The sequence below is a fragment of the Chrysemys picta genome, chromosome 2 (genome assembly GCF_011386835.1).
Source record: "Chrysemys picta bellii isolate R12L10 chromosome 2, ASM1138683v2, whole genome shotgun sequence".
Lineage (NCBI taxonomy): Eukaryota > Metazoa > Chordata > Testudines > Emydidae > Chrysemys > Chrysemys picta.
Genome location: NC_088792.1, coordinates 37,356,573 through 37,376,309, shown reverse-complemented (window position 1 = coordinate 37,376,309; position 19,737 = coordinate 37,356,573). Strand labels below are relative to the sequence as shown.

Genomic DNA, 19,737 nt, shown 5'->3' with positions numbered 1-19,737 from the left:
ATGGTAAAGATCTATATTTTTGTTTGATGGATAAGATGTGTTGAATTAAATAAATTGTGGTTACCATCGAGTCTGTCACATAAATTTTGGATGACATTACCCTCCCCCTCATCCCCAAGCTTGTATAGACTGTTCATAGAGCATATGGTGTTGTTCAGACTAGAGGCTGTAAATTGGTGGGTGGTGTTTTTGGCAGTTCATTTGGAAGTAGTGGTTCACCCTTTTGGCTTGTGTTCTAGAAAAACATTTCAAAAACTTCAACAGAGAAAAAAATCATGGATCATGCTCTATTTTGAAGGGGTTGGGAAGATTTGCCAGACTTTCCTCTGCAAGGGGTAATCATAATGATGCCAGATGGCTTAGGCAGGTTAGCCCAACTCAAATGCAGGAGGTTATGAATGAACTAAGAGAGAATTAGGTAATATACTGTTGTGCTTATGTTTTACATGTGTGTTGAAGTAGAAAATATAGTTCTAAAAGAGGCTACACAATAAACAGTATGCAACCTCTTTACTCCTAGAAATTGCCATGGATATTGCTTTGGAGAGCATGATCATAACTCATCCAGAGGTTAAGGGTCTATTACAGGAATGGGCGGGTGAGGTTCTGTGGCCTGCAATGTGCAGGTCAGACTAGATGATCATGATGGTCCCTTCTGGACTAAAAGTCTATGAATTTGTGATTGTCCAAAAACTTTTCACCCTGGCTAGTGGGCTGAGTCTTCATGTTGATAGGTAGTGGACAGAGCAGGTCAAAAGTGTTCTGATGAAACATTGTTCCAAATTTTTTCAATGGTTTTGTTAAAACCAAAACCTTTCTGTAGGAACAAGTTGATTTTTGGCAACATTCCATTTTGGGGGTGGGAAATTTTAAAGCATTTTGAGAAGGTCAGAATGTTCCATTTCAACTTTTAAAGATAGAACATTTAAATTTTTTGTATCAAAATTACTGTTTCAAAAGTTATTTTATATTGTATAAAAATAAAGCACATTTAAAAATATAAAAATTGAAATGAAATGTTTTGATTGAGCTGAAATGAATATTTTTTTCAAAATGGTTTGGTGGGAAATTTCTAAGTTCTTTATTTTCGTTCTGATTTGCAACAAAAATTTCAAAACTGCAGAATTTCCCATGAAATGGAAATTTTGGTTCCTGGTCTAGTATTGAGTACATTTTTCAATCTTGATCTATGTAAGTGGTCTGTTGTACCAAAATATAAAATATCATACTACAACACTACATTCCAACCCCCCCCCATCCACCACTTTTGAATCAATGTGGTGGAATGCAGTTTTTCCATGGTGTGATGTTCTGATGCACTGTGGGGATGTGTCAAAATATTGTGTATTGTAACTGCATGAAGCCATAGTGTTCCTGAGTTTATCTCATTAGACACACTATCACAAGTGGCAATCCTACGTGAGCATGAGCAGAACTCATTGTTAGACTGAGGGCACAACCACTAGTGAGTATTTTATAGTTCATATAATTCTGTATAAAATGGCTGGATATTACTAGGATTAGCAATATTGCTAGTCCTGTCCTGTAAACACTATCTAAGTCTTCAAGGTTTAGCTAGTGAATCCTTCTATATATCCTTCCAGATTCACAGACTCTGAAGCAGGGAGGTGCACAGTGCCTCCCTTTGTGTCAACAAGCCCCAATGATGCTGATTGAGGAGAATTTAAATCTCTGCTTGGACCTCCATTGGAAGCTGGCCAAAGGAAAATGCAGCAAGTGATGTGCTGAATCAGCACATTCCTTGACTGCTCTATGCATGCCAGTTTCCTGGGCAGTGCTACCCTATTCTGTGTCTCTGTTGGTCTTCTGTGGATCCCCTGGCAGTCAAGAATGAGTGTCTGAAGCTTCTAAACCCTTCCCCTCTCCCCATGCAAACATTTTATCTTGTGGGTTTTCTGCTGCGGTCTGTGTTGGCTTCTGCCTGTATAGACCCTGGAGTGAATTGGGGGTGGGGAGCATGGTGTGTAATGAGTTTAGGTATAAGTAGACAGATATTGATAGAAGCTTACTGAAATAGAGTCTTGACTTGAGAAAAACAGGTCTTAATCATTGCACCCTTGGCCATCAGTTTCATGGTGTTTTTTGGTAGTTTTGTGCTGAAGAGCAGGATGATGCTGATGGTCAACGACGAGTTCTGCTCACGCTCACAGATCAGCACACAATGCAGTGCTGGAAAAATCCCTGGAGACTTTAATGATCAGCTTTGTAAAAGAGAGGCCAACAATACCCTCTGATTTTTCTGGCAAGGGAGTTCTGACAACTGGAAACCCAGCTTGCAGTTTAGCTTGTCATTGAATTGTGAAAATAAGCAGTACATTGTCATGTTTAAGAACATGTTTTCAAATGGACCAGTGGATTGGTCATGAATTATGAGTTTTAGTAAATTTTAGAGAACAATAAAAAGGGCCTAAGCCTGTGAGGCGCTCAGCACCCATAACAAGTAACATAAAATATCAGTAGAAGATGAGGGTACTCAGTCTTGCACAATCAGGCCCCAAATTTGGCCCCCAAAACATTTTTCAAATGTTTGCATAGTTCATGTGGCTCTTGACATAGTTTATTTTCAAAGTGAATACTTCAGTGCTCTTAAAACATTATTCATACCAGTAGCTCAGTACTCGTGAGCAAAACCACTGTGCTTCCAAGCCCGTGTGCAAGCACAAATGGAGGAATAAAAAACTCTTGTTAAACCGATTTAGGGCTAAATCCTGTAAAACTTTGCTCATGTAAGAAATCCCATGTAAATCAGTAGGGTTAATCACATGAGCAAGAACTATTCATATACATAGCTGTCCAGATGAGAAAAGTATTGTCAAGATCAATTTTCTAAATAAGCTGGAGCTCTGAAAGCTGGCAGGGGTTATGTTCAATTCTGGGTGGATTTTATGTAGAGAAAAATTAAAGTTTGCCTCACATGCGTGGCTGATTTTCAAATCAATACTTGAAAAGTGTCGGTCCTCTCTATCCCCATGGCTTCTGCCTTTTGCCACCTGCACCTATGACTTCCCATGCACCTGAGATTTCCCCTGACTGTCCCATTCTAGTGTTTTGGCTACTTCCCCCTTTCTGCTTCCTTCTACTAAACTCTGTCCTTTGTGGCTGCTTTTCTCTCCCTCATGTGTTCTGGCTGTCTTTCCAGCTCTTCCTTCCCTCCCTACTGCCTGTCTTCACATGACACACTTAACCATCTGAAGGCTGATCTTTGTATCCCATGCACGCTTCTCTCCCAGAAGTAGTTCAGTGGTCTCCTTCTCTTCTCCCTGCTAGCTATCTTTCTCCTTCTATCCCCTAGGAGAAACTTAGAACAACTTCAGGACTGCTTTAACATGCATTGGCTGATACGGCGCGCAAAGGACCACTTCAGTGTTTTGGAGCTCACTGAAGCACAGCAGTGCTCCAGCTATCCCACTGAAATGTCCCTTACACTGTGGCCAGGAAGGTGATGGCACAGAGCTGGCTAGCCATACACTACCTACAGATTCTCCTATGCAGGGAGAATCCTCAGTCAGTTGGTTATGTTGGCTTTCCACCAGGATTTACCCCTAATTTCATGCTCTTGTATTGCCATTCTAATTATCTTATGTTCATTTATGTGATAGAGAGTTAGTGTTCTAACAGATTTATCCTTCAGTACAGCCTTTGTGTACATTTATGAGTTTGGTTATTCACAAATACTGTACCTAGAAGATTTGATGTCTGAGGGCATTAATTGGATGAACTAATAACCATTCATGACACTAGCATTCTTGGCCCTCACTTGGATGCCAATATGTCCTCTCTTCAACACATTGCCTTAGGGACAAAAATACATCAGATTATGTGAAGAAATCTATCAGCTTCCTGAGATTCCACTGATTCCAGTTCTTAAAACTTTTGGTTAAATCATCCAAGTTGTGAATTTTCTGACTACTACTCTTTGACATTGACAGGAGAACAAAATGGTTTTTGACTGACACAGCCATAATGCTGTTGATTAGGAAGAGAAAAAATTGGCCCTGTCACTCTTTGTCTTGCTTTTGTGAATCTCGCAGTAATAACTCATGTAGCAAGTTAAGCTGTACCTCAGATAACCTTTGTCTTTATACACTTTTTTAACGATTTGCCTTTTTATGATCAGCAATTTGCTGTTTACTTATTATTTGTTTGTGTGACCTGTTTGAAAATGCCAAATCACTGGAATTTAAAAAAAAAATTATATTCCAAATGAGCTGCTACTTAGTATTTGTAGTTATCTTCATAACATAGTTAATAAATGCAATGTATGGAGATGAACCTGTGTCATGGAGGATTTGGGATGGAACAGGGATTCAGATGAGCCTATGCAAAAACACATCTTTGAGCCAGATGGGGAGTTATACTGGCATTAGTTGTTGTTTACCATCTGTTTAATCCTCAGAAAGATACAGGGAAAGAGCTAAGAGTGGGGCAGAGGATGAGAAAACAGTGATAATATGTAAAAAGCAACAGAGGGTCCTGTGGCACCTTTGAGACTAACAGAAGTATTGGGAGCATAAGCTTTCATGGGTAAGAACCTCACTTCTTCAGATGCAAGTGATAATATGGTAACCTTCACAGGATGCCCTGGATGTTATTTCCCCCCTGTAGTTAGTGCAAAACGTCTTTTGCTGTCTCCGACTGTTGATACCAAAATATTCAAAGCTTCTATTGTTATACCTGAAAATTTTCTGTCTGTTCCCCAAGCATGTTGTTGTGAGGAAGGAGGACGAGTAATCCCTTGTGATGGGAAATATTCTTTTGATGTGTGCATTTAGTGTGGTGCATAGCAGGTTGTATTTAAAAAACAAACAAACCAAAAAACCAAAAAAACAATCCCAAAATCCCCTCCCCACAGCACATACCTTCGGATGAAAAGAGATGAGTAGCCCTGGAAAAAAATGATGTAAATTAGTCCATCTCTTCGATAGAGGCAGGATTGTTCCAGTGTGTTTTGTAATGCATTTTCCAGTTTTCCAGTCTAAATGTTCCAAGTTATGGAAAGATAAATTCGGAAACAGCAATTGCAAAAAAAATGGTGCTGACACATTTTTTTCACGTTTTATTGTGAAGTCGAGGCTTTAAAAAAAATTAGATGAGACTAAAAATTTAAAACCTGAAATTAAAATGACCCAATATATGGACATTTGAACTTTATATTTAATTTTCAACTTGCTCACTAGAGAGCAGCAGCAGAGAGATAAAGCTAGCATACCTTGCTTCCAGTGGTATGACTAATTTCACTAGCGAACTAAATATAAACAAACCGGATGTCCTTTAAGCACCTTGTTAGAACTTGGTGACAGAGCAATAAGCTCACATTCAAAGGTATACCGACACCATAAAACTCAAGGACATTCTTAACATGATGCATTGGTATAAATTAAATCATTGTAATGTTTTAGTATTTTGTTAAAAATACTATGTGTGTATGTATGCACGCACATAGTTGATAAATGAATGATGGTGTAATGATCAGCATGAGTTTAGAATGGTTGTATTATGCATAGGTGGCAGTCTTAATGTTTACTTATGCATGTAATCCCATAACAGTGCCATGGTTCTGGAAATATATTGCTATTCAGGACAGCAGTTAAGTACAAAAACCACCACAAATATCACAACCAAAACAAAATGCTACACTGCATACACATTTCTTCCCCTGTGGGGAGGATGAAAGAGCACAAACCACACACGACGCATTGCTTAATGCACTGTTGGAAGGCACTTGGATACTATTGTGATGAAGGCACTAGAAGAACCTATATAGGACTGCTCCTGAGGGAATTCTGCACCAAAAAAATAAAAATTCTGTGCACAATATTTTAAAAATCTGCTAATTTTATTTGTCAATCAATAAATGTGGATGCTCCAGCATGGCAGTGGGGAGCACAGGCCACTGGCTGCACAGAGGTGGGAGATCACCCCGCAGCTCTTAACCCTTCCAGGACTTGGACTTGGTGGTGAGGCTGCACCCAACCCAGACACAGTGCAAGGGCGAGGCCTGCCCCAGAAACACCCTGGGGCCCTGCCCCTCTGTGCTGGGTGCACCAGGTGTGGGTGGGCAGGCTCAGCCCAGCAGGATCCAAGTGTGGAGGAGCTTAGTGCGGGGGGATCCAGATGTGGGGTGAGAGGGTTCTGTGTGCGGCAATCTGGGTGTGGGCAGCTCAGTGAGGGATCTGGATACACAGGGGCTCATTTGGGGTTTCCAGGTGCAGTGGAAATGGGACTCTGCAGAGGGTTCCAGGTGAAGATGGTTAGGGCTGAGCAGGGGAGGCCAGGCGTGGAAGATGGGGCTTGGAAGGGGGGTCTGGGTGTGGAGGGCTCAGCAGGGCATCAAGGTGGTGGGAGAGTGGGGGTTGGAGGGGGTGGGGATCCAGGTGCAGCTGGTTGAGGCTCAGTCAGGTGGGGGTCATTGGGATGGGGGTTTGATGGGTCTGCTTAACGGGAGCCCCAGCTGCTGCTGCTGCTGAAGGGATGCTGCATGCCAGGCTCCCACTTCCCCTCCTATTCCCTTGTCTCCTTCTCTTTTCCTTCCCCACTGCCTCTTCTCAATGGCCCCTTCCCTATCCCATCTCCCTTCCTTCCCCACTGCCTTTTCCCCTCAACCCTAACCCTTCCCCCATTTCCTCTGTCCCACCACGGCCCTCACCGTTGTACAGAAAACAGGGTGCCCAGCACACACACAAGGGGAAGCTGAGTGGCTCTAGGACCCAGGAGGCCACATCCAGCTGCAGAGTGAGTGAGCCAGGGCTGGAAGGTAGCTCTGTGCTTGCAGAAATTGGGAGAGCAATGGCACATGGCCCCACATGCCCCTCTATGCCTCACCTCTGTTGGGGGAGGGAGCAATGCTCCCTCCAACTATGCCTATAGGCATCCCCATCCCACCCCCGCTGTGATTTACCTCTCCGCTGGCTGCTCCAGGCACCAGAAATGAGGCACCCGTGCTGCTGGGGAGGGGTGTCTGACCACTCTTATGACTTCCCCTTGCTTCCCCATCATTTTCTGTGGGGAAGCAAAGAAATCTGCGGAGGGACTTGAATTCTTTGTGTGTGTACTGGCACAGAATTCCCCCAGGAGTAATAGGATAGACTATTTAGTTAAGCATGCACTAAAGTGCTTACCTGAACTGGGATAGAATTATCAAGGTGTTTAAGTTGAATAGAGGCTGTCACAGGGGGTGGGGTACTAACCGCTAAGTGTGCCACCTCCTGCCACTCTAGGGATTAACTCCTTTCAGAATTGACGCCTCTCCTGGTGGTCTCTCCCTCCTGTTGTTTCTCTCTGTGTGGCCTCTGTCTCGCTCCCGGTGCTGCAGCCTCATCGTGGCTGGGCCTTCTGGCTAGGTCACTATACACATTTTCCTCTTCCAGGGTTAGGGTGACTAGATGTCCCGATTTTATAAGGATAGTCCCATTTTTGGGGTCTTTTTCTTATATAGGCTCCTATTACCCTCCACCCCCTGTCCTGATTTTTCATATTTGCTGTCTGGTCACCCTATCCGGGGTTTCAACGTCTTTCCTTGACAGCAGTCCCAAGCAGTCTTCCAGTTCACTGCCCCATGGTGCCATTATCCTCCGTGGCTGGCAGGCCACCCAGGCCCACCCTTTATTCTGGGTTCCAGCTCAGGGACCCTCTAGTCAGCAGCCAAGGTCTGTTCTTTCCTGGACCTTATTGCCTTATTCCCTGAGCCCTTTCCTTATCTTCTGGCTCTCCCCCCCCTCTCTGGGTTTGTCAGCCTCTCAACTCCCTCATCCCAGGGTGTAACTGTAGGTTACTTGTCTCTGTAGCCCCAAACACACCTCCCTCATCCCGGGGAGTGACTGTAGCTTACTTCCTTGCAGCCCCATTGCTGCCAATTTCATGTCTTCATAAACCCAGGCCAGCTGGATTCCTCCTCAACTGGGCTCCCTCATTGAGTCACTGGATTGCTTAGCCACCTGATTCCTCTCAGCTGTGGCCTGGCTGGTTAATTGTCCCCCTCTTTGGCCTACATTAACCCTTTGAGGGCAAGTGTGGGGTGAACACCTCATTACACAGCCTATACCACAGCACACCAGCTGGTATTCTTTGTAATAACATTTTACAGAAAAAAACATTTCAGAAATGTTTTAGGATTTTTAAATCTTTTATTGAGATTTGTTTTATGTCCGTCCTTCTGCCTGCAAGGAAACTCTGTAACTTCCACTCATAGAATCTCAGGGTTGGAAGGGACCTCAGGAGGTCATCTAGTCCAACCCCCCGCTCAAAGCAAAACCAATCCCCAACTAAATCATCCCAGCCAGGGCTTTATCAAGCCTGACCTTAAAAACCTCTAAGGAAGGAGATTCCACCACCTCCCTAGGTAACCCATTCCAGTGCTTCACCACGCTCCTAGTGAAAAAGTTTTTCCTAATATCCAATCTAAACCTCCCCCACTGCAACTTGAGACCATTACTCCTTGTTCTGTCATCTGGTACCACTGAAAACAGTCTAGATCAGGGATCGGCAACCTTCGGCATGTGGCACGCCAGGGTAAGCACCCTGCAGGCTGGGCTGGTTTGTTTACCTCTCGCGTCCACAGGTTCGGCCAATTGCGGCTCCCACTGGCCGCAGTTCGCTGTCCCAGGCCAATGGGGGCAGTGGGAAGCAGCGTGAGCCAAGGGATGTGCTGGCTGCCGCTTCCCGCTGCCCCCATTGGCCTGAAGCAGTGATCTGCGGCCAGTGGGAGCTGTGAGCGGCCGAACCTGCGGACGCGGCAGGTAAACTTATCCTGCGGGCCGTGTGCCAAAGGTGCCGATCCCTGGCTAGATCCATCCTCTTTGGAACCCCCTTTCAGGCAGTTGAAAGCAGCTATCAAATCCCCCCTCATTCTTCTCTTCTGCAGACTAAATAATTCTAGTTCCCTCAGCCTCTCCTCATAAGTCATATGCTCCAGCCCCCTAATCATTTTTGTTGCCCTCCGCTGGACTCTTTCCAATTTTTCCACATCCTTCTTGTAGTGTGGGGCCCAAAACTGGACACAGTACTCCAGATGAGGCCTCACCAATGCTGAATAGAGGGAAATGATCATGTCCCTTGATCTGCTGACAATGCTCCTATTTATACAGCCCCAAATGCTATTAGCCTTCTTGGCAACAACGGCACACTGTTGACTCATATCCAGCTTCTCGTCCACTGTAACCCCTAGGTCCTTTTCTGCAGAACTGCTGCCTAGCCACTCGGTCCCTAGTCTGTAGCAGTGCATGGGATTCTTCCATCCTAAGTGCAGGGCTCATTTGTCCATACTCCTGAATTAGTGAGCCCCTTCTGCTACTGATGTCCATTTAAAAATGACAACAGAAACATAAGCATCAAAATTCATATGTAGATACTGGTTGACTCTGGAATCAAAGACAAAAATGTAGTGACCACACAGGTGATTTTATCTTTGTATTTAATGGCAGGCCGCATGTTCTCATGAGAAGTGGAGGGAATGTGTTTTTGGTTATATGAGCAATATGTAACAGATTGAAAACTTCATCATGTAATAATTTTTTTCCATGCAAATACTCTTTTCACAATATTAATCCCCATTTTTCTGCTTTTTCCGGTACTTTATCTCTCTCAATCTTCTGTTCTTTATATTTCCCCTTCTCCCATCTTTTTTCTCTTTCTTACTCCCTGTATCTGTTTCTCCTCCATCTTTTCTTGTTAATTGTTCAGTAGTGAGAGAGTTTCGTAAGAGCATATATTATGGCTGATCTGTACTCATGTTATTAAAAAAACCATCAATAATAGTCAACTATTCGTGTCCTTTTGGGTGTATACATCTCCAAAGGAATATCATGAGCAGTATCTCAGAAAGTTGCGCTTCAGTATATAACATCTCTTCTAATGGTATTAATCATCATGCAAAAAAGTCATCCTAAGGCAAAAAATGTTTTTCATTACGATGTAGAGTTCCTGTCTTCTTGGCGAGAAGATTTTAAATGGATAGTCTGCAAATAAATGTGTTTTTATGTTTAAAAGAAGAGAAACTTTAATATTAGCTGGATAAGGCTGACATTGTTATTGAGTGCTTTAGTGCACATTCTTTATTAAAAATAATTCTCCTTGTGGTTTGAGATGTGAAAACTTCAGTATAAAGTGGTTCTTTGTTTTTATGTGACTTTATATTAGCTTGGATAATGAAAGGCTTGTTTGAGATTCTTTCCCCCAACTTTGGTTATCTGTAATGTCTTTTACTGCTCAAACAGTAATAACATGATCATTTCAATAAGCAGTAGGGCTATTTTTGTCAACAAGGGAATCCATAAGGAGTATTTTTGAGTTTTAAAGTACATCTTGAAAATCTAAGTGAATCATCTTTTGTTATATGATTTTTCTTCTTGCCTAGGGAGCAAGAGTCCAGTTTGCAATGAGCGTTTGGCCCCCTTGTAACACATGTGTGCATTAGAACAGCCTTTAAATTAAAAATTCATAAACATGTGCATCACTTGTCTGCTTGCATTCTCCTGGGAAACAATAATACTCACATTGACAAAGCATAATGGGATAAATGGACTGTATACTGACAAAAATACTGAAAATAATTACAAAATATTTAAATAATAAGACTTCTCAGCTAAAATTGATAGTTCCTCAAGGACTCTGTGATTAAAAGAGAGGATCAATGAATACTTTGCCTATTTAATATAACTAAGAATGTGCAATGCAAAAGAAAAAGTAACTTTGTTTACTGTAGAGGATTTTCTGGTGAGACCATAACATGCTGCTGGAGTTACCCTTCCAAGGATTTCACTATGCAAGGGTGGTCTCAGGAATTCCCCAAGGACATAGCACTTCCGGTTGAGACAAACAGTTCAAACACAAAACGCCTTTTATTAATACAAAAATTCTTATTGCTGTAATTAGAAGCACACCGAATCACAATTACATACAATCAGAGGTGATGCTGAATGGGCAGCGTCCCACTTCCGATGGCTAGACGTCCACAGGTTGTCTGGGGGGAATGATTTGTGATAGCAGCTCTTGTTAGCAGTTCTTAACCAGCATCTTCTATCTCTCTCTCTGTCCATCTCTCTCTCCATGGTTTCCTTGCTCTTGTTTATCTTTATAGTTAAGACTTTAGACATGCACCAACATTGTGGTTAAGCATTTGCTGCTACATCCAATGTCATGACCTACTGTCTTACCCCGTCTGTCATTTTTTTGCAGAAATAGTTGTTTTTCTGCCCCCAACTTGATGTCTACGTTATCTGTCCACTTTCAGTTAATGGTGGTATAGGTTTCATTACTGAGTAACTCTTGTTTTCTGCTGTCACTGGGGTGTGTGTGTGTTAGTGTTCGTGTGCATGTGTGCACATTCATGTTTTAAAGGCTTCAAACATCCTAGCTATAGTTACTCACTTTTGTGTTTTTCACCATAATTATTCATCACTCAGAATAAACAGAAAATGCCCTGAAACCATGCTACTTCACTGTTTTAGATAGTGATTTTATTATTTCATTTAACATTTGAAAACTTAAACATTTAAATAGAAATTCACTTTGCAGACTCCATACATGATTAAATGTGTTTTCCCATCAAACTGTATTGCCACCTCCAATCTTCATGTTGTCTGGAGGCTTCAATAGCTTTTTTTTTTTTTTGCAGTGCAGCAGACAGATGTCCTGCTGATGGCTGCTGTTGTGTTGTTTCACTTCTGTGGTGGATCATGTCTGCCTTATTTTTTATCTTCGTTTTAACATACATTTTGGATATTGATTCATAATGGAGAGTGTAAGTAATGTAAAAGATACCTCTTTCTGACTTGCTCCAGTGAAATGGTGCCATCGGTGGTCTTGGGAGACAAATGAATGAAGTCTAGATGGATATCTTTTACTCCTAATTGCTAGAATGGAAAAAGCTGCAAGCCCAGCTAAATTTTCATTTTTCAGAAAGTTTGTCATTTTGTTTTATTTAAGAATCTTTGCAAGGATGCAAAAGATCTTTATTTTTAAAAGCTGAGTTCCTACAAAATTGTAGTTTTCAATAATCCAGATAGTTGTTGTCCTTGCTGTCCATCAAACAAAAACCATGAATAGGAATTCAGGGAATTTCATTCCACTCTATCACTAATGATGGATCATGAAAGCTTTAGAAAATTCTGCTGTGATGTCAGTGATATTCAGACAAGCATAAATTGATTTATTTTCTACCATTAATTAGTTCATTCTCCATCAGCTACTTACTGCTCTGTTTTGACTCTATTATGAGAGTTCACATCTGCTTTTTCCTGTGTAATTCTAAACACCAGGAGGATTATTCCTCATTTTCCTGTACATAAATGGAAATGTATTGAAGAATGTTAGTGTATCTGGCTCCAGATTGGCTTCACAAGGAAAGCACCAGAGGGTTTCGGCTTTCTCTTTATGTGTAGAGAATGTTCATGCAAACAATTATGTTACTTTCAACAAAGCACATTCCCCAACCTTTCTGACATAAACATGGTTGTGATGCTTGCATAGTAAGTAACCTGTTGGAGATTCCTCATATTGAAAGAGATGCAGCAGAGGTATAAATCTTTGATTCACCATTGGCTGGGGAAGAGGTATAGAGTACTTTGTAATTTGTGTCCTAGCTAGTCCTGTATCCTAAGGACACTGGTTGGCTAGGGCAAAGGTGTGTGTGTGTGCGCACACGTGCACACACGCATTCTAATTTAGATTGAGCTACATTCTTCTGTGGGCAAGTCACTTGCCCTATCTTTGTTCAATATACTCATAAATGACCTGGAAAAAGGGGATAAACAGTGAAGTTGCAAAGTTTGCAGATGATACAAAATTACTCAAGATAGTTAAGCCCAATGCAGACTGGGAAGATTTGCAAAGGGATCTCACAAAAATGGGTGAGTGAGCAACAAAATGGCAGATGAAAGTATGCAAAGTAGATGTGCCTACCTCTGAAAATCAGGCTCATTATAATGTATTGTGCTATTGAGCCACTTTTGGGGGGGAAAGGGAAACACGACATCTTAAAAATAATATAAATGGAGTGTTATGGATAAATATTGTAGTATTGTTTTACAGGTATCTTTAGAGTGTAAGGTCTTTGAGGCAGGTGTCTTGCTTTTTACATGTGTGTCCAGCACCTTGAAAATTATGAGCCAAATAGCCCACCATCTATAAATAATAACAGGTCACTTCAATTTTGTCAGGCTTTAGAGTTAATTATTAATAACACTGTATATGTTCCAACCCTAGAAAGGATGGAAAATATATTACCCGTATATAGGGCCGGTGCAAGGAAGTTTCGCGCCCTAGGCGAAACTTCCACCTTGCGCCCACCCCCCAACCTTGCGGCAGCTCCCCGCCCCTCCCGCGGCAGCTCCCCCCCCTGCCCTGAGGCGCCCCCCCTGCGGCAGCTCCCCACCCCAGCTCACCTCTGCTCTGCCTCCTTCCCGAGCACGCCGCCCCCGCTCTAATTCTCCTCCCCTCCCAGGCTTGCGGTGCCAAACAGCTTATTGGCGCCACAAGCCTGGGAGGGGAGAAGAAGTGGAGCAGCGACGGCGTGCTTGGGGAGGGGGTGTAGCAGAGGTGAGCTGGGGTGGGAAGCCCTGCGCAGTTCCCCCCGCCCACCCTGAGGCACTCCCTCCCCGCGGCAGCTCCCCACCCCCCCGGCCCGGGGAGCCGTGCGGCAGCTCCCCACCCCAGCTCACCTCTGCTCTGCCTCCTCCCCGAGCATGCCGCCCCCGCTCTAATTCTTCTCCCCTCCCAGGCTTGTGTCGCCAAACAGCTGATTGGCACCGCAAGCCTGGGAGGCGAGAGAAGTGGAGCGGCCACTGGGCTGGGAGAGGGAGTCTGAGCCACACGTGTCAGCGCACCGCCGGCAGCCCAGCCCAGGAACTCTGTAAAAAAAAAATTGGGGGCACCGCTTCTTGGCGCCCCCAAATCTTGATGCCCTAGGCAACTGCCTAGTTTGCCTTAATGGTAGCACTGGCCCTGCCCGTATATCCTCGTTCATTAGCCCGTTCATTTGGAAGCCGATCCCCCAAGATGGATAAGTAAAAATAGCAAAAACTGTATGACCCTTTCATAAGCCAACCTTATATTTCAGGGGTTGGAAAACTTTGGCTCCCAGCCTGTCAGGGTAAGCCGCTGGCAGGTTGGGACGTTTTGTTTACCTGGAGCATTCACAGGCATGGAACCCTTCAGCTCCCAGTGGCTGCAGTTTGCCGTTCCCAGCCAATGGGAGCTGCGGGAAGTGGTGCGCCACTTCCCGCAGCTCCCATTAGCTAGGAACAGCAAATCGCGGCCACAGGGAGCTGGTGGGCTCCCTGCCTGCAGACAATCCAGGTAAACAAAATGACAATTTATTAGATACTCAATTCAATGATTCCATAGAGTTTAAAATCATCAAAATTTGTTGTAGACCCATTTATAAGCTGACCCCCGCTCTTTGATGCGTCATTTTTTACCAAAAATATTCAGCTTATGAACGAGTATATACAGTAAGTCTTATTCTCTCTGGCTCCACCTATGTTCTTGGTTAAGAATAAACTTGGGGATTTAAATTCAGTAGGTAGTTAACTTGCTTATAAATAAGCAAGATGCTGGAATGCACAGTATGCCTAGTGAAGAAAAGTCTCTCATAAACTCATTTCCCAATAGACAGAGAACACTCTGGAAGTCATACTACTCTCTTGCATCTCTAACCTGTGAGAAATGTATGGGTGACTTGATCACAGTCTGTAACTACATACATGGGGAATAATTATTTCATAATGGGTTCTTCAGGCTGGCAGACAAAGGTGTAGTATGATGCAATGGGTAGAAGTTGAAGCTAAACAAATTCAGACTGGGAATAAGGCATACATTTTTAACAGTGAGAGTAATTAACCATTGGAACAATGTTTTAAGAGTCATGGTGGATTCTCCATCACTGGCAATTTTTAAATCAAGACTGGATGTTTTTCTGAAAGATATGCTCTAGGAATTATTTTGGGGAAGTTCTATGATCTGTGTTATGCAAGAGGTCAGCCTAGATGATTACAATGGTCCCTTCTGGCCTTGGAATCTATTAATCATATTTGGAATATCTGCATCCACATGTTTCTGAATATTTTTGCCACTATTATGGGCTTGACCCATTTTGGGGAGTGAGAGCACCTTCATCCACAAGGTGCCTGGAAGTATAGTTCTTCTAGGTGTCAGGGGGCATAAAGAAGGGAAGATCCATTGCTATGTCTATTCAACAAGTACAGTTAACACTCCCCACAGCACAGCCATTTTAGTGTCCTACCCTAACTTCATCCAGAAATGCCCTCACTGGAGCCTCTAGCCACCAGGGCAGTAGCCACGGGTGGGCCTGGTTGGGCTGTGGCCCACCCACTTAGCATCCAGGTCCAACACTGGCTTTGCTCTGGCCACATTGCTTGCCCCACTCCGCCCACCTGCCCAACACTCCTGCTGGGAAGCGGGGTCGGAGCACGGAGGCTTGTCTTGCTTCGCCCACCCACCTGGCGCTCCTGCCAGAGAGCGGGGTCGGGGTAGGGGGCTTGCTCCGCTCCATCTGCCTGGCACTCCTGCAGACAGGTGGAGTGAGGCAGGTTGGGGCATGGGAGTGCCCATTGTTCTGGGGCCCCAGGTTGGCCCAGTGGCTAACCTGCCACTGGGAGGAGGGCGAGCGAGCAGGCGGCCAGGGGCGGTAGAGGAGATCTTAAAACAAAAAAAACAACAACAAAAAAGGTAGGCCCGCTGCCTGGGGGAGCCGGGCCCTGCGTGGGGCAGTGGGACTTGGAAGGGATCCGGGAGCACGCTGGAGAGCAGCGTCTCCTCCTGGAGCTGGGTGCGCGCCTGGATCCTTGGGAGCCCCTGGCCAGAGAGTCCATCCATCTTCCCCTGCAAGTCTGGCTGCAGGGGGTTGGGGGTGGCGGGCCCCCTATCCCTCCTGCCTTCCCAGCCTCCCCTGTAATTGCTTATCCATCTGAAGTTGGGGCCCACCTAAATATGTCATGCTGGCTACGCCATTGCTAGCCACTTTCCAACACTGGAAGCCAGTGTTCTGATGTGGAAGGTTGGAGGTGGGAGAGAATTCCTGTGCCCTTTTAATCTCTTCTACACATCTGCATGTGGGGAGATACAATGAACTAAATTGTATGTGCTGATGTTGGCAATGAAAAGCTATCATCTTGTGGTATGAAAAGGCACAGTAAACGTCAATTCCTGAAGTGTCAGGATGAGTGGATGCCAAAATTAACTGAGCAAATCCCACTTTGAATGTGAAAATTGACCATTAAAGGTGTTGATTTTTCTCAACCAAGTCCCCATTTTCTACTCACAAATGCAGGATTGGTGTACACAATATAAGTGGCTTCCTTTTGAAAGTTACACAACAGTTTGTTAGTTCATACCTGGTTTCTGTTGACTTTATCCAAGATGTCTCAGTGCTAATGCCCAGACAAAGGAATCAGCAATCATGTTTACTGTTTCTGCTTTATAAAAACAGCCAGCAAAATAAAACTGTTATCAAATAGAGGTTAAATCTTTGTATTTTCAAGCTTGTTTATTAACAACCATCATCTGACCAGGTCTCCTTTTAATACCTTTACTGTTTGATGAGTAATTCATCTGGGCGCCATAGTTTTCTGGTTAACATTCTGTCTTCTGAAGTGCTAACATGTAACTACAGTACATGCAGTACTAACTAATTTCTTTTTAATATCTCAAAATGAAGCAAAGTTTAATAATTAATTTTTGACTGAATGTTACCGAAGGAGGCCCTCAGATTCATTTATTTTAATGAATATATTTGTCTCTTAAGTTTGGATCTAGAAACATTGCATGTGTTATGGCTGGGAATTTTCAGAGGAGCTGAGAATTAGGCAGCCAAATTTCATTGAAATTCAGTAGAGTTTGGGCCGCTAATTTCTTTATGCTCATTTAAAAATTTAACCATAGTACTACTAGTTGTCATCTATACCATTGTTCTGTTTTCTAAAGATGTGCTAAGTAGACTTGGTAGTTGATATATGTATAATATATAATTAATTTACACAAAATACATAATCCCATGCATCCTTTGGGATACACATATGCAATACAGACGCTCGCTGACTTACCCAAGCATTCTGTTACGTAACGCCTTGTGTAACTCGAATTTTGCAAAGTCGGAAACATGTACCCGACCATTACACACACAAGAAACCAACAACAAAAACCCCCCAAAAACTCCTATTTCTAGCTTATGGAATGTTTTCCGTAAGTGCAGATTTGCGTAAGTCAGGTTTGCATAACCCGGGGGGCGTCTGTATATTCTGGTTATTAACTAAAGGAAACTGTTTAATAGTTTCATCACTCCTTTTCTTTTTATAAATCTTTTTCTTTTTAATGGAAAAGTCTTCCCCCCCACACACACACACACACTTTTCTGTAGGTTTCTTAAAGTAATTAGGGGCTTGTTTTGTTCTCTTGCTCTGAGCTTCTCACTAGAGAACTATTAGTTTCAGTCACTTAACAAATTGGTTGGCACACCTCCTTTTGAAGTGGGTTTCTCTGATAGCGCCCAACTTTTATAAGGTTAGCAGCAGGCTAGGGCACAAAGAGGACTGGAAATAGGAATAAGCTTTGCAAGGCAGACTGCATTAAAAATGCAGTGTTTTGATGCATGCTTTGGGTGTCCCTACACTTCTGAGTGCTAGAAGCTGGAACTGGATATCAAGGATGGATCACTCGCTAAATTACCTTGGCCTAGTCTCTCCCTCTGAAGCATCTGTGACTAGCCATTGTTGGAAGACAGGATACTGGGCTAGATGGACCATTGGTCTGACCCAGAATGGCCATTCTTATGTTCTTATAAGTCATCCAAATAATAAGTATAATTTTTGTTTGGAATTTTTCTTTTGTTAATAAAGTTAATAAACACTAATAAACATATTTATGTTTGAGGGAAATGAAGGTTTAACATTATTAGAGTATGTCTGGAAGCACCTAGATCCAGTTTTTAAAAGTGAGGGTCTGTGGATAAGTAACTAATATTGTTGTCTTATTAAAAATATGTATATTTTTAGAATTGTTAGTGTCTGGTCCCCACTGCTCTTCCACAGAAGCACCTATGCCTGCTGAGAATTGCTCTGTCCTCAACTGGTTAGAGTAGACAGTAGCACCCGGGGCATCAGAGAATCCTGCCTGCAGAAAGAACACAGCAGCCCACAGTTGCTTAACACAGGTGCTACTTAGGAGGTAGATAGTCACAGAGGAGGCTAGGAAAAGTTCCTGTCCATGGAAGATGTGAAGCAAGAAGGAAATAGGCCCCTCCTCAAAGATAAGAGAGACAGCTGGCAGAGATAAGCAGACTAAAGCCAGCCCTGAGCCCTCCTGCTCCCACCTGCTTGAGCTGGATGCATTGAGCCTGCTCTTCTGGTGTTTTCCCTTTAATCTGCCAGCAGAATGTTGGGTAGTGAAAATGAGTGTGTGTGTGTGTGTGTGTGTGTGTACGTACAAGAGAGGGAGAGACCTCTCCTCCCAAACCCTGCCTCACATTCTGTGGGGTTCATCTCTCCCCAAGCCTCCAGGATACATAAAATAGGATACATTCCATCCAGTTATTACTGTAGTCAGTACTACATACCATTAATAAATGTTAGACAGTCTTATGCAGTGTGGTAGCCGTATTGTTACCAAGATTTTAGAGACAAAGTGGGTGAGGTAATATCTCTTATTGGACCAATATTTGTTGGTGAGAGAGACAAACTTTTGAGCTACACAGAGCTATTCCTCAGGTCTGGGAAAGATACTCAGTGTCACAGCTAAATACAAGGTTGAACAGATAGTTTAACATAAGTAATTAGCACATACAAGGGACCATTGAAGGTAAGTGGCCCATTAAGTCATAGGAGAAAAAATGAGGTTAGTGGGTTACAGATTGTTGTAATAATAAGCCATAAACCCAGTGTCTTTATTAGACCATGATTGTTAGTGTCTAGCAAAGTTATTGATTTAAGCTCCCAGGCTTGTCTTCTGAAAGTATTGGACAGGTTTCTTTTGAGGATGAACATTGATAGGTCAGATAAAGAGTGATTGATTTGTGAAAAGTGTTTATCCTCAGGTGATATGGTGTCTGTCTTTTATTACTTTCCCATGTGAATTCATTCAAGAGTCCTGTGATTGTCTGCTTTTACCCACACAGTTACTGGGGCATTTAGTGCATTGGCTAAGGGACACCACATGTTTTAATAAGCATGTGTAGGACCCATGGATCTTGAAAGGTTATTGTGGGGACTATTGATTATTGTAGCAGTGGAGATATATCAGCAGGCTTTGCATCTATTGTTATGGCAGTGTCTGATGCTCCTTTGAGTTGGTGTGTCCTGGTCTGTGGGGGCCTTGCTTCTGATGATGAGGTTGGGGGATTGTTTGAAGGCAAGAAGAGAAGGTTCAGGAAAGTTTTATTTTTCTTCGAGGAGTGTCCCTGTGGGTGCTCCACTTTAGGTAAATCTGCGTCCGTGCACCTGCGATCGGAGGATTTCAGTAGTAGTCCCTGGTTGGGTCAAACATGCACTGTCACCATCTCCTGCTGCCTCTGGCGGTTACATAGTGCTGTGCGACAACCGCCTCTCCCCACCCCCCAGTTGCATCTCTACCTCAAGGTATTTAGCGTGAACTGCAAAGAAGAGTAGTAGCAAAGAAGTAGTGGAGCACCACAGGAACAACCCTCTCGAAGAACCTCAGTTACTGCACAGGGTGAGTAACCTTCTTTACTTTGAGGAGTGGCCCTGTGGG

The 19,737-nt window shown here is 43.4% G+C and overlaps 1 protein-coding gene across 21 annotated transcripts in view; it reads left to right on the top strand.

Annotated features, from left to right (window-relative positions):
* Positions 1 to 19,737, top strand: part of KIAA1217 (KIAA1217 ortholog) — a 517,243-nt gene that overhangs the window by 92,655 nt on the left and 404,851 nt on the right. The window lies entirely within an intron of this gene.